The sequence below is a fragment of the Thunnus thynnus genome, chromosome 1 (assembly GCF_963924715.1).
Source record: "Thunnus thynnus chromosome 1, fThuThy2.1, whole genome shotgun sequence".
In the NCBI taxonomy this organism is placed as follows: Eukaryota; Metazoa; Chordata; class Actinopteri; order Scombriformes; family Scombridae; genus Thunnus; species Thunnus thynnus.
Window position 1 is genome coordinate 25298465 of NC_089517.1, and position 17396 is coordinate 25315860.

Genomic DNA, 17396 nt, shown 5'->3' on the forward strand with positions numbered 1-17396 from the left:
GGTGGATCGTCTATAAATCTCCACCAAAACCCTCAGGAGGAGGCAGGCAGGAGGCACCCAGCTCCACAAGCAGGGATGCAGTGGGGTGTGAAGTCAGGTTAGCTTCTTATCTTATTTACACATCACTGTTTAGGCATCTTTCATAGGCTAACAGAAATATTTTTGAGACAGATTAAGAAACTAACCATATTGGTAATTTAGCCCGACTCTGTGTCTTTAAAAGTAAAAGGAAACATTCACACAAACAAAACAAATCTGCTCTATTACTTTTTACTGTTTATTGGAGCATTCACAGAAATGTTAGTTAAGCAAATCCATAGTAAAGCCCGAAGGCCTGCTCAATTTTATCATTGTTGATTTCTCACAGGACTAGAGGTAATATTATATATTTGTACTTATATTCAACCATAAACAAACACAAATAAATTGAATTAATTTTGGATCTCTTTCTGACCAGCAGGCCCTTTACTGAAGTAGACAGAAGGGAAAGTACCTGTGTCTCCCTACCTGTTGCCACTTCCTCAGTGCCTCTCTCTCCCTGTGTGTGTGTGTGTGATTGTGTGAGTGGAGAGAGGTGTTCTGGAGTCCGAGCAGAGCCCCACCAGCTGCAACCCGTTCCATGATCAAGACCTCGACTTATACCCAGCCCTGCCAGATCGTAGCCTCTGCTCAGTCAGTCAAGCCATTTCTTCTGCATTTATCAGTTTTCTTATTGTTGCCCGTTTTCCGTTTGCACCGCAGTCCCGTCTGCTCTGTCTCCGGTCCCTGTCTCCCGTCCCTCATCTCTTCAGCCCTGCTTCCCTGACCTGGACCCCTTCTCCAACAAGCTTCCAAAGATTCTGCTCCGGACTTACTCCCCTTGCCTGCCTCAGCCCCAGATTCCCAGCTACCTTTCCAGCCCTAGGTTCCAGTCCAAGCCTAAGCCCCAGTTTCCCAGCTGCCAGCCCGAGCCCCAGTTTCCAGTACAAGTTTCCCCAGGCCTGCTTTAATATATACCATGTCCTACCATGTCTCCTTGCCTCTGTGCGTCTGGGTTCACCTGCTCCGCCCTGACGTAACAACCTGCTTTTTCCTCAACAGGCCCTCTGGGTTTGTGTATTTTGCTACTGTATGGCAAAAAATACTTCAGCCTTTCTGTCTGTCTCAGAGTTCTGTTAAAATGAGTATGTAGACAGTTTGGTAAAAAAAAGTAATATGTGCAACTGACAAAACTGCTCTTAACAATGCATCCATCCATGTGTCTGCTTCCTGTAAACACTGCGATGCTGGTAAACACTGTGTAGTAAATTGGGTAGAGCAGTGAAGTGCATGAATGAGTTAAACTGAAGTTGGCAACTGATCATCTTAAAAACAGTTGAAATAAAGATGTGGAAGTGGACGGCCACACTGAGCTCTCGTCTGTTCAGATCTGCTTTAGACACAAAAATGCCTATTCATGTAAAGTCACAGGATAATGCTGTTACATAATCTTTCAATGTGGCCAAACCCCTAATCCAAAACTGTCACAGTCTACACTAACCAATGCTCCACTCCAACCTTAGACACAATGTAAAAATCACAAGGTTGAAGCTATGGAGAACATTAATTAAGAACAGCAAGAAAAAGTTTGAGGATTTTCAATAGACAGCATGCTAGCCAGCAATAGAGTTAAAAAGTTAGTTATCATTTTAAATGAGCAATGTAACAATGCCATGAATTAAGCTTTTTAAAAAAAGTTAAGGATGATCACCTTTTTTGGACAATTTGCTCAACAAGCAAAGTTTCATTTGAGCTTTTTTCCTATTTGTAAATGTTTTAACCTCAGGCTCCTCTCTCTCGTCTCCTCCTACTCCTTTCCATCTGTTTTATGTTCCTTCCTTCTTTTACCGCATCTCTTGTCTTTCCCTTTCTTGCCTCCCTCCGCCACTTTCACTCCCTCAGTCATCTCCTTCCCTCCTCTCCTCCTTCTCTCCCTCCCTTAATCACAGAGTGTGAGGGAATTGATAACCTTCTATTACCATATGTTGCTCCATGATTAATGTTCTCAGGTCTTTCTCGTTGTTTCTCATTCATAGCTCATGTCATGGCCCATAAACTAATACCTAAAAGAGATCTGCCAGATGATTCCCACTCTAAAAAAGAGGGCAAGAGAAAGAGACACTCAGAGGGAAAGATACAGATACTGATACTTAAGTCTCGTAAAGGGCATGAGGAGAGGCTCTGTTAGCAGAACTGTAGGACAGTCAAAGATGAAACAAGGGAAAAGAAAGAGGTCTTCGTGCGTTGGCACTGATTGAAATATTTAGTTCCATTTTGTCTGGCTGAGCAGGTGTCAGCGTTATGCCAAATGGAGTTATTAAGGGCATAAATCTGAGGCAGGAGCTGATTTGTCGCACCCATCATGGCATATTTATTAGGTACCACCATTCTGTTATGAATCTATTGATATCAAGTGACAAGTATTGTGATATGGGGATGAGGCAGAAGCTTCCATCAAGGAGCTTTACCCACTCTGAGTTATAAAAGGTACATTTTTTTGTAACTAAATGTTTATTGTAAACCACATTGTGTCCTCACAAATTAAGTAATACGTGTGCATGTGTGTGTGTGTGAGGAGCAGCTGAGGGACAGTGTGTTTTAGCTTAGTAAACCCTGGCAAGCTTAGATCAGTTTCCAGATGGCACACACTTAAACAAATGAACACACACACACAAATTAGAGGTTTGAAAAATTCTGGTTCTAAACCCAAATTTGGCAACAAAACTAGAGTGACATACAAACTAAATTTAAGGTTGTATACTGTAGGTCTAATCAAACTTGTTTCTCCTCTAATTCTGGACCTGTGTTGTCTCTTCATACACACATACTATAGATGAAACACAAATACATGCACAGTCCATCTTCCTGCGTTGTAATCTTTTCATTGTTATAGCTGTCTTCGGTCCTAGTTTTGTCTTCTTCCTCAAGCATATAGACACATACACATACAGTGTAATAAATTCATGGTGACACACTATCATAGGAACGTGAATGCATAATTGATAAGGTCATAAATTTTATGTTTATTCCTGATGACTGCTATGCTCTGGTCAAACGGGAACAATATGCACCTGTACTCAAGATTCTTGCAGTTAAAGAGATAAAAGAGGTAAAGTAAGTTATAACATCCCCACTCAGAGCATAAATTATAATGTATTGATTTATTATTAAGCTATATACATTATGCTCTTATGTAATAACTAAAGTGTGAGTTAGTGGCAGGTGGTGGAGAGAAGGCATGGAAGTGCTGGAGATAAAAGGAAAAGTTGATGTTTTTCCTGTGCCCTAATACAGTTAGGTCAATACTGAATCAACTCATTTTTGTTCTTTAACCCATTAGCTGGAGAACAGACCTTTGAACTAGGTGTCATCACATATTCTGTTATTTCTAGTTTTATATCGTTTCTAGTTAGTTTAGTTTAACTGTCATAAGGCACAGGAGAAAAAGTATGCTTCATGTACCTTCTTTGACCCTGAAGTCCCAAGCAAGTCTCCTCTAATGTAATGATCGTTTGAAAAATTTCTTTAGCTGTCCCACAGGAAATGCTTAACATTGGGACTTCACTAAGTCATCAGTGTCGTTGGGAATTAGCGTCCAAAAGATTCATCCGACGGGTTTCCTTGACTCTGCTAGGATTCTTTAATCAGAATTCCCATTGGGCCCTTTGCAAGGTGTAAATAAAGTATTTTTTTGTAAAAAAAAAAGAAAAAAAAAGAAGGTGTGCTTCATTGGGTTTTTATCCTTAGAAATGTTCGACTCAAGTTCTATTTTTCATTATATTCAGTGGTTGACTGGTTCAGTTTAAGTGAGTGAATGAATTTCCCAACAGAGCCTTTCCCTCTCGAGGGTTCCCAGAGGGTTAAACTCAAATTCAATCACTGAAGACAATCGTGGCGTAATTAAGCTACTTCTAATTTAACTGTCGGTCAGGAAATTATAATAATATTAGCCTTTACTTACAACGAAACTCAATTAGAAAATACGAGCCGGTGACATTAGCCAACTATGAGACGCTAAGATCGAGTTCCAGAGTGGGAGAGATGAGAGGAACAGTCAGAGAGTATAACAAAGAAACAAACTGAGCAGAAAAATGAGCAGTAACCAACGATAAACACAGGAAACCACGGAGCGAAGGAAAAAAAACAGAGAGGTAGGGAAAATGAGACAGTGACTCAAGTGTGCATAATAATGTGCACAGCACTCAAGTCTATATTTATATGCTGCAATTGAGCTGCTTGTTGAAACACAAGCAGTTGACTTGACTGGCTTGTCTGTATGTACCAGTGAAGGGCCATGCATACATTATTCTGGAGTTGAGATAATTTGTCGACAATTAGCCAGAACAGGATACAGCGAGAGGCTGATTAGCATGTTGGTACAAGTCAGCCACAGGAATAGAGACACAGGGGCTTTGAAACTGACATGAATTTGACATCGCACATACTCTGTCATATTTTCTTTTTCCTCGTTCATTTTCTTGCTCTTTTCTGCGCTCTTATTTAAGGCTGAATTAATATTCATGCAGAGGGAAATGATGAATATGGATGCGCAGACAAACTGACTTGTTTCGGTGATGATAAGGAGAAAAAAAAAAAGTGGGAACACAGAACACAGTCCCCTGAGAAACAACGTGTATGGATTTCTAGTTAAATTTCCAGCTCATCTGTGTTGTTTTTTTTTTTTTTTCAGTCAGGGAAACCTAATACGTAGAAACCGACAGTGTACCCTCTTTGTGCTAAAAACATATCAGAGAGCATGCTGGGTTTTAATATTTTTTAACGATCGTTTTTGGTACCACAGAGAGTTCATTTTCACAATTGTGTGCGAGGTGACTGTATTGCTCAGTGTGTCACAGAGTGGCTTTTATTCAGATCACATATTTCATTTTGCAAATCTTTAAAAAATTTAAGAAAAATGTATTCTTTTAAGCTGACTTTGGGAGGGTGAAAAATAAGAGACTGGAGAAAATCGACCCCTCAAGAAGCAGTAACTTGCATTTTTTTTTGCAATAGTAAGATCTGCAGGACCTTAACAACAAATGTCAGCTGCCTAGCCTGCAGCAGACTCCTGAAATCAAATGTGATCAATGCAAATGATGCTTTACCAATGTCCAACAACTGAGCCACGAGGAGGAAACCATAAATTGGTTCCAAAAGTGGTACCTGCACGTGGGCGTTTACACAAAGATGGACAACCAAGGTTCACTACAAATCTCGTAAGAAGCTTTAGGCTGCATTCAGACCGAAAACAGCTCTGCGTTAAAATAATGCAAAGGGCTGCTTTGGTGGGGGTGTGCTGTTTTATCTTACCGGTTAGAAAATGAAATATGATCCAGGAGATTGAGTTGGAGCTAAAGATTAATGCATGTCAGATGCCAAAACACCATGCAGTGGTTTGTAATACTCAAGGACAGAATTTACAACTCTGGAAAGCTGTCGCAACTGTAACTTTTGTTACGAAAGTCGCAAGGTAAACAGCAGAAACATGGTGTTCACATTAAAAGTAATCCACCAGTAATGTGCACTTGCATGTATGTGATTGGCCAACGCAGCGCCTTGCCGGATGATGTTGCGCTGCAGCAAAAGTGATTTGAAAGTGAAGCAGGGACAATGGTACTTTCCTTGGTACTTTCAGGAAAATCTAATAATCTAGAGTGACTGATTGAGAGAGTGATAGAGTGACTGAGTTCATGTGAAGGACCAGATTGAATGGCAGCAGACACTTGGAACAAACATGACATTGGTTTAGAAACAGTTGTATGTTGCTGTTCTCACTGGTCACAGTAACTGTACAAAAGGACCTCAAAGGTCTTTCCCTCGAAGTGGAGCTCCTATTTCCTGTATTGGAGTGTTGGAGACCTTTTGACCTTCTCTTTACATCTGTTGTGGCTAGATCTGGACTCATTAAGCTCCACACATTGTAACCCAGGCCTTGTGATCCCACCATGACCTGTTGCCCCTACTCTGTAAGTCTGCACATACAGAGTGAAAGCTGCTCTGCTATCCACCAGCCATCTCTCTCACCTGCAGTGGGTGAAGCTTGAGTGAAAGGTGGGGTCAGGCAGTATTAGGTTCCTCGTCCCCGGAGCTCAGCAAAGAAAAGCTAAGTTTCTGGCCCAGCGGAGAAGCATCAAGTGTTAACTGCAACAACTTGAACTCTATACACACTTCAGTGATGTATGTTCCTGTCAAATGCACACTTATGAAGACAAGAAAAATAAAGAAGGAGAAAAGAAGTTGTGCAAGGTGGGGGGAAACATTTAATGCTATAGTCTGAGTATCTAATTTTTATTCATTGGACATTAATAAGCTTTTGCTATTGATTAATTTATTAATTGAATATTGCTCTGCTCTACATTTTGACTAATCGATTAGCTGTGGTGGTTATTTAGCTCATGGATGATCTATTATTAATGCTTTTGAAATCTAAAATTTTGACTCATATACATACTTATCAAAAGATAACTGTAAGTCCCCAAGTGCAGTTGTTTTGCCTGGTTTTGATTTTTCTACTAACATCATTACACCAATTTCTGCCAACTAGCCAATCCAGTGCCTGGTGTGGCATCACTTGGAGATTAGGTCAGTGAGAGACAAATGTGTACCTGATTTTTTTTTCACCACATGTGAAATACTGAGTCTCGCAGTGTTTTTCTGTCAATGAACAATTTAAAAAATGATATTCAGGCTGTTGTCCACATGCGACTTGCTCCTCCAGTGTGCATCATGTGACACACATGCAGTGAACTGCATGCAAATACAACAACAGAGGGGGTCAGTTTCTGTGAGGCAACCTGACACTTTACTCTTTCAAATAAGATGTCTTTCCTTTCTGTCCATCTCATTCTCTCTCCACCAGCATCTCCTCTAGTATCGAAACAAAGTGCAGCAGTACATCATATGTGATTTATTCCAAAAGCTGGAACAGAATATTAATTCAATTTTCATCCTTTCTAGGATCCAGTGATCACACATTTTCAGGTGCAGTTTGAGCGGAGAAGATATAAAACCAATGCGAAAGCAAACCTCCAGAGGAAAACAATCCCATCTATCCCGCCATGCATCTCTTCACCTTTCCCGTTTCTCTTTGGACGGCAGGCAGCGTTTGAAGCCTTATCGTGTGCTCTGCTGTTTCATGTCCGCCAGATGAAGGCTTTTAATGTCGGTGCAAAAGGTAGCGTCTGAATAATTACTAGGGCGCCAAGCTGAGAACGCAAATTACTGCACACAGCAACAGATGTGTGACACACACACACCAGCAGAGCTGCACAAACATGGCACACATACAACATACAAACAAGCCATGCACACACACATAAACATATAATCATGCACAGCTATGCAAACCCAACTTTGTCTTGATCTCTCTCTCTCTCTCTCTCTCTCTCTCTCTCTCTCACACACACACACACACACACACACACACACACACACACATACAGAGTAAAAGCTTCAATTCAAAGTCTTAACTACCACTGTAGTTGATAAACATGCGTACCGCCCTTAGGGGGCTTCGACAAAGTTGAGAAGTCTTATTTTCTCCAATCTCTCTAGTTTCTGACGTGGTGGATACCATTCATGCCCTACCTCTTGTCACACTTACACTCCCACATACTTAAACCTGTTACCAGGTACATTTATCCATTGCCACTTTAAACCATGTCAACATAATCACTCTTCAAATGCTTTGCTACCTCTGAAGGTTCTGCTTTAGTGGTGTGTGGTCCCACTGTCACCATTACATTCACTATTTAAATATTCAAAAATTTTTTAATGTACTTTCTTTTTAGGCACAGAATAGTAACAGATTGAAACCTGTTTGATCAGGGCAGTTTTTTCCTATTTGCATTACAAGCGACTGCAATGGGCCCCTTAACCACCACAGACAGAGGGGACCAGGGTTTTTTTCACAGACAGGGGCCCCCTTAAATGGCTATATTTTACGTAGCACTTTCATCCTATATTTTAGGTGAACTCATCTGCCTGTCAGACTGATTTTGTTGTACATTAGTTTATCACTGTTTAGATAGTGTGGCGAAAGTTCCCGTTGGAGGAAATACATTAAGTCCCGCCCCTCCCCACACTACGCGGTGAGGAAAAAGTTGATGAGAGCAGATGCAGAGAAGAGTGTGGCGTGAGAGAGAAACTCTGTGTGTATTAAAAAGTGTAAAAAGTTAGTTAAAAGTGAGTTAATTTTTCGGCTAGGCTGGCGCAACTAAGTCCTGTGGTCAGTATGAGATGGTCGACATGCAGTTCTGCAGGGAGAGTGTAGGCTATATGTTCTATGCAGAAATGTGTGAGCTTCATCTATTACATTTTACTGTTGTGAGATATTACAGTGTTGACCTTAAGTTAAAGGGACATTTCTGTGGTGTTTACTCTGAATGAGAAGCCTGAGATGTAAAATGTAGCTCATTTATTTTATTTTGCTAATTTAGTACTTTTGCACTGTCATAATGGTTCTAGTTTCTTGTATGATAAACAATTTTATCTGTGCATAAGGAGATAATATTGAAGTGAAAACACTTCAATGTTACTTCTATTATAAAAACAGGAGGAGTGTAAATTAATACTGTGTACTGTACAGTGGTGGCTGGATGGGAGGACAGGAGGAAAACCAAACCACAGCGTCATGTTATTTTACACTAGTTGGCTACTTATCTCTACTTTCTTATGTTCAAGTTACGTTATGTTCTTCAAGATTTTAAAACACCATAAACCAACATAATCATATATACAGAAATATATAAAGTACCACAAAGCTTATAATCTGATACAGGTACAGGTCAGAGCTGAATGCTAGAAAGACTGAACAGTGAAAACATTCACAGATCTAAAAGTGTAGATTCACATCAAAAAGTATTAATGCATGTATCAAATACATGACTTACACACTCTGATCTCTATGCACAACATACAAAAAATGCCTACAAAGCTGACAAGTTAACACTGTTGTTATTCTAGTTACTTTTAGCTTTTAAAAAGTCTTAATTCTTGTTACTTTAAGCTTATTACTCAATATACGGCTAAGCTTAAAAACGAACAAGAATAAAGAAATTCTCACAAACAAACAGCCAGACGTCCTACACACTCATCCACAACATCAACAGGTGATTGAACAACCACTCAGTTAAAAACTGGATCAGCTCTAAATGAATCAGACTCTTTCCATGTGAGTCCAGACAGCTCACTGTAACTCACCAACAGCTTCAGTGTCCAGGCAAACTACCTACAACACACTATATAATCTCTGCTGCATTCTTGTTAAGGAGATAAATTCACACAACAGCCACAGAGACATTTAACCATCAGAGAAGAAATTAGCGACCAAAGAGAGAGAGAGAGAGAGAGAAGCTGACTCACGTTATCTGATGTCTTCTTTCTTTCATGGAGATGAAGTATTCATGTCATAACGTCCCACTGCATTTGTTGCTGTTATCTTGTTTGTTTGTTAACAGAACTTTGTCGCTGCTGGTTAACCAGTCTGGTATCATTAGCAACAATCACAAATAAGCTAACTCTCCCGGTTGTTTCATTTAAATTATGTTCACTTTCTGTTGTTGTTGAGAGGAATTTACTGCAGGGCAACAGCATGTCGGCCTGCAGAACGCAACTCTCGTCCCGCTGAAGGTCCAGCCCGGACAGCTGAGGCAGCGAGGCCCGAAGCTGCGCCAGCAGAGCGGAGCCCTCCATCCGCTCCCTGGCGGTGTCCTGGCGCTACAGCCCCCCCTCCCCCAGTCCAAATCCATTCTCCTTTTAGCTTAACCGCCCTCAACAGTCGTTCAGGGCTGCTACAACAAGCTAGCTGATGCGTTAGCTAACGGAAGTAGCTATCTACTGCTCCGTGAAAAAAGGAAACGTAAATCTGAAAAAATGAAATTTGGACTCTGTTGAGAAGGCCTAAATAAAATGTAATGTTTTAGCGATATTTTTTAAAGTAGTTCTCAATTTGCATTTTGTTATAATTTCTTTTCTAATATGCCACTCTATGAAATATGATTATCACTTTATATACAGTGGTAGAGAATTGAAGATAAAATTTGGAAACTGTCATTGGACCTATGCCATGTCAATATTGTATTCTGGATGTTGATTGGTTACAGAGGACGTCCTCTGTTGGAGCGTCATTTTTACCTGTTTTGGGCAATAACTGATTAGCATGAAAAAATGAAGTACAATAAATTGATAGAAGAAATCCCGCCCTAAAGAGGACAGCAGCAGCCCGCCCCCCTCTGCTCCATGGATGTATTGTAAGAGCTGGATACCGGACTAAAAATGGTGTCCATTTAGTCTTGTATGAGCTGCTTGGCTAGCGCATACGCCAAAAAAGTTTCTATCTTCCAGGTTTACCCACTGAATATGCGCAGTAGTGTTTTTTCTCACTGGCCCCACCGACGAGTTCCCGCTCGGCCCATAGACTTTACACTGTGATGATGTCACAGATTTTTAAATCGCTTTTCTTGGGTCAAGGAAAATCTTGCAAATATAAAAACCTCCATGGGTCAAAAGTTTATAACAGAAAGCGTCATAATTGACATTGTTTGCAGTTCGAAGTGTCCTATCAACAGTTTTACAGACATCTCTTTTACAATGGTGGTCTTTGGGGAAAATGCTTTTCGCGCCACAGGGGGATTTTTTGCTGCAATACCGCAAGTGGCCATTGGGAAAAATTGGCTGCAAGGCTAAGCAGAGGGGCCCTAAAACCTAAACTAACACAGAGAGGGTATGTGAGAGAGGCTCAGAGAGAGATGTGGTAGAAAGTGTGTTTGTGGTAAGATTGAGTTTGCTAGAGCAAAAGCTTATCTCAATGATATTGTGTACTATTTAATGTACAGTTATTTTCCACTGAAATAATGTGTGTGAAGCTGAACAAATCTTGTGAACTTTCTCCATAGGTCAAAAAAATCACAAAAGTCTTGGAACTAAAATAAACCAAAAGTCAAGTTTAATCTCTATATTAGTTCAAATTTAAGTTAGAGAACATGTACATGCATCCGCAGTCCCCTACAAAAACCTAGAACCTCCTTCATTGGAAAAAAGTTTTAATTTCTTCAAAACACATTTTAGCAAAACAAATTACCAGTATATAGATGTAATTTCCTGGAGACAGGATATGAAGTAGGATTTCCTACTTAGTAATATCATTTTTAACATGATTAGCAGGCAACTGAAACGGCATTTAGTCTTTTGGCTGTTTGAATAAAGGTAACTAACAACCAACACTGACCTGTTTTTTAATTCTACATTCTCTTTATAATGCAATTCTGCTCAGCAAAGGGCTTTGAAGTCACTGAGAATAAGGGCTACAATATTTACTGCAATGGAGTTTCACAAACATCAGCTCTATTATCTGACTTTATTTCCCATCCAAGTTGTTAAGAGGTTGTTTTTCTGCTGTCAGCTAGCTAGCTGATGTGGCATATATTAGGGGGTTAGCATTAACTCTTTTATCAACAATCACTGTGTAAGACTCAGTGTTACACCATTTGGCTAAATAAGGTTCTATTTCATATCCCAAATCATGCATGTTTTAAGTAAATATACCATCAATCACTCAGCTTTTACTCACTGCAGAGGAGGGAGGATGTTCTCTCATGGCTTCCATTGCTGGATTCTCAGTGGCTGGTAAAGCACTTAATTAATTCAACCACATAATATGACAGCTTTTAAAATCCAGTCTAAAAGTAAAGCTAGTGCAAGTGAATCCTCACTGGATGTAAGTAATGTATATGTTGTATAATTGTGGTGGAGACTGGAACAGGCTTCTGGACTGCACATGAACAAACATGCAGGTAGGCTGGTTTTGAGATGTTGCACAGCTGTTTCTTATATTCGTACTAATCAAATTTTGATTGCAATATTTACGTACGTGTTTTTTGATTTTCATTTTGAACCTGCCTCCAGACAGAAGCTGATCAACCGATTTGCTTTCTTGCTGCTCAGGTCCACATGACACGTTGACATTTGGGAGGTATGTGGCTCTGCTGCTCTGCAAGCTTGTAGACCCGCAGTGACGTTTAAACACGTATTTTCGCAGCCATAATTCCAGCTTTACTCCACATAAAAATACTCATAGTGAGATTTCAGTGGAATGTCTGCGGACAGGAAGTGGAACAGATGGCGAATTTAAAGGACTTAGCATTTTGCATAGAAAATCTGTGATGAGGGACATTCACTACACATAACAAGGTGTAAAACAACGGATCTGATGTATGTCTGTTCAAACAAAATGGTACATTTTGTAGCATCCTGTGTTTGTGTAAATGTGCGTGTGACACTTACTTGGTGGTACCTTTAATCAGGATGACAGACAGACAGGGCAATACTCCCTGTCATTTACCTAAGAGGCTGCTCATTCATCTGTCAGCTCACTCTCAGTCTACCTCACATATACACACTTTCATTCTGTCTTTCTCATTCTCTGAGTGTCAATTAATCTTTCTCTCTTTATCCATCCAGGTTGTTCCCCCCTCTCTCTCACTTTCACACACATTCAGTACCGTTCTCTCCTGCCCTCCACTCATTGTGCTGTTGCCAGTGTAGTTAAGGTGATGGCTTGACAGACAGCGCTTTAGGGTGACGCCTGTTTGCCTTGTGTTTTATGGCATCGGCATTGTGAAGACAGCATTAAGCATCTGTCGCCGTCATTAGCCGGCCAACACACTCAGTCTGTTATGAGATGCAGATGAATGACTTGAAGGAAATCCAAATGCTTACATTCTATCATTCCCTCCTCTGAGCGTTTGATTGGATTTTCTAATTACGATCTATCATTTTGTTTTTCCTTCTGTTTCAGGAGTTCCTGTCAAACGTGGGTTCAGGACAGCTGTCGACATCTCATGGTTGAATTGTGACTTTAAAGATTATTAATTATTACATTATTTTTTAAACAGTTATTTTTCCAGGGGTAGTTCTCTGAGCATGGATGTCATTACCTTAAATCTGAACAATACAACAGTCTGTTCTGGTCGCCACTCTGGAGCAATTTGGGGATTCAATGCCTTGTTAAAGCACACATAAATGGTGGAGATGAGGGAGTGGAAAGTGCACGCACAGATTTATCCTGCAGGTCCAGGGATGAAAACAGTGTTGTTTCAGCCACAAGATCACATCTCTCACCTTGAGGTCACTGCTGCCCGCATTTTTATTTTAAGAGACAAAACCTTTTGTGAATAGGGTCCATTGTTTATTGAACCCTCTTGACTGTTTTCACATTTTGTGAAGCTGCAGCCGGAATTCAAAATGGATGAAATCTGAATTTTGCATCACTGACATAAACCTAAAATGTCAAGGTGAGTTGTTTATTTAAGATACATTTTATAATAGTGCCTCTAAGGTCAAAGGTGTATGTGTGAGTCTGCATATACAGTACATGTGCTTCCTCTTGCACCTGTCCAGGCACATGTTCCTGTGTATCTGTCTCTGCATGTGTGTGCTTAATGCAATGCCCCGAGCGAAACCCCCGCTGGGACACCATGGTCAGACAGACTTATTCAACAACACAAATAAAAATCAATAAACAATCTGAAGTTTTCACCCTAAACACTGCTTCTTTTTTTAAGCTCTGTTTTTTCAATGAATATACAACATGGCCAGGACCTCAGCGGCGTAGACAGGTCCTGTCCCTGGGAGAGATTAGATAGTGTCTCTAAAAGAAGAAGAAAATTGAAGGAGAAAGGAGAACAAGAGAACAGAGAGGAGGAGAAGGGAGGCTCTGTGTGAGTAGAGTCATGACACTGTGGGTCAAATCAAATGAATACAGTCTTAAGTTGAAAAAAATTACAGAAAAAAAAGGTGTTTTGAAGAGGGGTAGTATACGATGGTTTGGGTATTTTGTCAATGCTGAACAATTTAACATGTAGCATGAGCAGAACGAATGGTGCAGCATGAATCAGAAAGAACACATTAGGAAATAACCCCCCCCCTCCCCACACACACACACACAAACAATAACAGCAAAAAAAAAAGGATATAGTTACTCATAAGGTGCAGAGAGGATGAATGCTCCCCAAAAATACACTGCCATTCCTTCCTGTCTCCTGCCCAGATTAGAGATCTGCTATCAGTCTTTAGGTTCAACATGGTGATAGGAATCGGTCGGCCAGCTATTCTCACATCATTCACTTCTCTTTTTATGCACTTTAACCATGTTTGTAGACTAGAAGGATTGAGAAAAATTGTTCCAATCAGTTATTTACTGATTTTCTGTCTCAGAAAGCTAAATGTAATATTGATATTTATTTTTTTAATTTAATATTTAATATTGATACATACTGTAGGTGGTTGTGTATTTTCAGAACATCCATCGTGCCAGTTAAAGAGGTTCCCAGCACTAGTGTAGAGGGAGGCAGGTCAGTATCTTACTGCTGTTACAAATAACTAAAAATATTCTTCTAGGCCTTAGTCCACCTGCATCCATTAATGTATCCATACATGTAATAAAATACAAACAACATGGCTTTGGATTTGTAAATCTTATGATAATACTCAACTATGGAGGGAAATATGTTGTAGCCAGAAATGTACAAATATCTTCAAATTGTTTTGCTTTTTCACTCTCATGTATCAAAGCACTCTTTTTTTTTTCTTTATTAATTTTTTTGTTATTTTTTTATTTTAAGTGTTGCAGTTATGTTTAAGAAAAAGGTCTGCAATGTACAGGCTGTCCACGCAGCCAATTTGTGTGCACATCACACACAAACACACACAATTACACCCTCCAGCATGTGTGTGTGTGTTCATGCATGTGTATGGGTCTACATGTGAGTGTGTTTGGGAAGGGCCATTTTGCCAAGAGCGCTAATTAGAGGTCAGTTCAGTTTGGGTAGATTCTGTTCTCACCCTCTGATTCCACTGCCAGGTCACCAGTATCCTCCTACCCTGTGTGTGTGTGTGTGTGTGTGTGTGTGTGTGTGTGTGTGTGTGTGTGTGTGTGTGTGTGTGTGAGTGTGTGTGTGTGTGTGTGTGAGTGTGTGTGTGTGTGTGTGTGTGCACGCCTCTAAGCCCATATGTGGCAGAGAGAGGTGAGGGCTGGTGGGTCTCGGGGCCAGACCAGGCAGCTAGTCAACCCAGGGAAGAGGGCTCCGTCATGGGATGAGGCCGCTGGCTGGCCTGCCTCTCTGGCCTGGATCTATGAATCTCTGTCTGCAGGCCCTACAGGTCGTGGGCCCATATACTTCTGTGAGGCTACTGTCACATCACATAATAGCAGACAGTCTTGTTGTTTTTTTCTATATCATGTTCTCTCTACAGTTCACTTACTCCCTCCGTCTCTGCTTCTTATTCTCTCCCATCTTGAGAGATGATTTGTAAATCTTTTTACGTTGCTGAGCAGTGAGCAGGATTAGTGAATCCACATCAGTCCTACTAGGCTTGTAGAAAATCCTGCATGAAACACAGTAAAACTAAAGCAAATACTTTGGTGGTATATAACACATACAAATTAGCAATAAACAGAGCTGTATCCAAATACATATTCACATCACCTGCAAAGCCTGACACAGGAAAGCTAGTTTTGAATCTCCAATTTAATATTGCATAGCAAAACCAATAATACATTTTGACTCTATGTCAAACAGTCACAGCACATAGATTACAAAGCATATTATTCATAAAACAGATGATAACTGTGCCTTTTTCAAACAATTTAGAGCAAACACCACCCACACAGAAAGACATATGTTTTGTGCAATAAAGTTTTTATTGAAGAAAACAGGGAATCCACACAAATCTGATCCAAGACTGGTTTAAAAATTGTATTGTGTTGGGTAATTTTCAAAATAATTATGATTTTACCAGCAAATACACAGCTGAACCAGATATTATATGATAGTCCCTAATTTTGCTTCGATGCTTTGGTCTATTTGTTTTATGATTTAAAGAAATTTGCTGTATATATTTTTTGGTTTTATCAGTGTACATACATACTTTAGATTCTTTACTAAGTCTCATGTCAGTACATGTTAAAACAATGTAATACACTATTGTGGCATATGGAACACCTCACAGAGTAGTGCTCATTGAAGCGCACCAGAGATACACATAAAGATGCACCTCTGCCTGTCACCATGTGACAGACAGCCAGCATACATGGCAAAAGGGAGGAGAAAAGAGAAAAGAGCAGAGCAGGGCATCTGTGTCTCGCCAAAGGGGGTGTCAGACATGCTGTGTGTGTGTGTGTGTGTGTGTGTGTGTGTGTGTGTGTATGTGTGTGTGTGTGCACATGTTTCTGAGGTTTACTGAATAGCATTGATAACGGATATGGATACAGGCTTGGAAGACAAGGGGGATGAGAACAGGAATTTGAATTATGGAGGCTGAATCTTGAGGCCAATGTTAAAGTCACACTACAAAAACACTCTAATGTGATACAAATTGTACATTAATTTATTCAATTTGTGTGTGTGTGTGATTGTGTGTGTGTGATTGTGTGTGTGTGTGTGTGTGATTGTGTGTGTGTGTGTGTGTGTGTGTGTGTGTGTGTGTGTATAAGGGGAATGCCAGAGTACTTTATCCTGTCTGATGGTATTAGATTTAAGAGACTGTAATTGCTGTTGAGGGTGTTGGTGGCCGCGACACAAGTCATACATATTTTTAAGGATGTTCAACCATGTTCACACACACATGAACACACACATTCATGTACACTGATGCAGAGTTTGGCACATGGACCAGATTTACATCACTTTTACTTACAATAGAAAGCATTTGTGATAGTAGTTGAAACACTGTCAACATATTTCAGGATTCACAGTCAAGAAGTTGGCAGTAATTTTAAGCTAATTTCAGCTCATTTTGTGCATGCTTGTTAACTTCTCAAAAGCTTGGCGGTTTACTGTTTCTCTGAAGACAAGGAGCAAAAAAGGGAGAACTTTTTAAAAATAAAGCAGCAACTCAAAAAAGGTTGATCCAGAATTCACATTCTGTCAATGTGGAGCTGGCCAAGAGTCCCAGCAATACTTGTTAGTGAACTGAGAACTGACTTTAAAGGGCTACACTGCACAGATGCAAGTCTTACTGCTGGCAGCTAAGGAAGTTATAAAACACACTAGTCATTTAACTAACTTAGCTTATTCAGAGCGCTGTGAATTTTTTATTTTTAAATATAAAAAGCAGTTTCAAGAGTGGCACTATACAGTATAGATATACTGTATACAGTATAGATATACTGTATATCAGCTGTGTGTTTTTTTGGTGGTGTCAGCTGTACTACAAGTACATGTAGTGTCAAAGTCTCTTTTGGCCTGAGAAGATTTAACTCTTGTTTTGTTTTGTTTTTTTGTTTTTTTTAACATGCCTTCTATATTCTTCAAGGCACTGCTAGTGCTTTATGAGAAGCCCTGAATTAGAATGATTAAATCTTTGCAGGAAACATGGCT

General features: G+C 40.0%; 1 protein-coding gene across 2 annotated transcripts in view; it reads right to left on the reverse strand.

The window, feature by feature from the left end:
* Window positions 1–10354, reverse strand: part of esrrga (estrogen-related receptor gamma a) — a 184250-nt gene extending 173896 nt beyond the window's left edge. For both annotated transcript variants that reach the window (XM_067592714.1, XM_067592696.1), the window contains exon 1: window positions 9382–10354. The gene's annotated coding sequence lies outside the window, so the exon portion shown is untranslated. The remainder of the gene's footprint in view (window positions 1–9381) is intronic.
* Between the last annotated feature and the right edge of the window lie 7042 nt (window positions 10355–17396).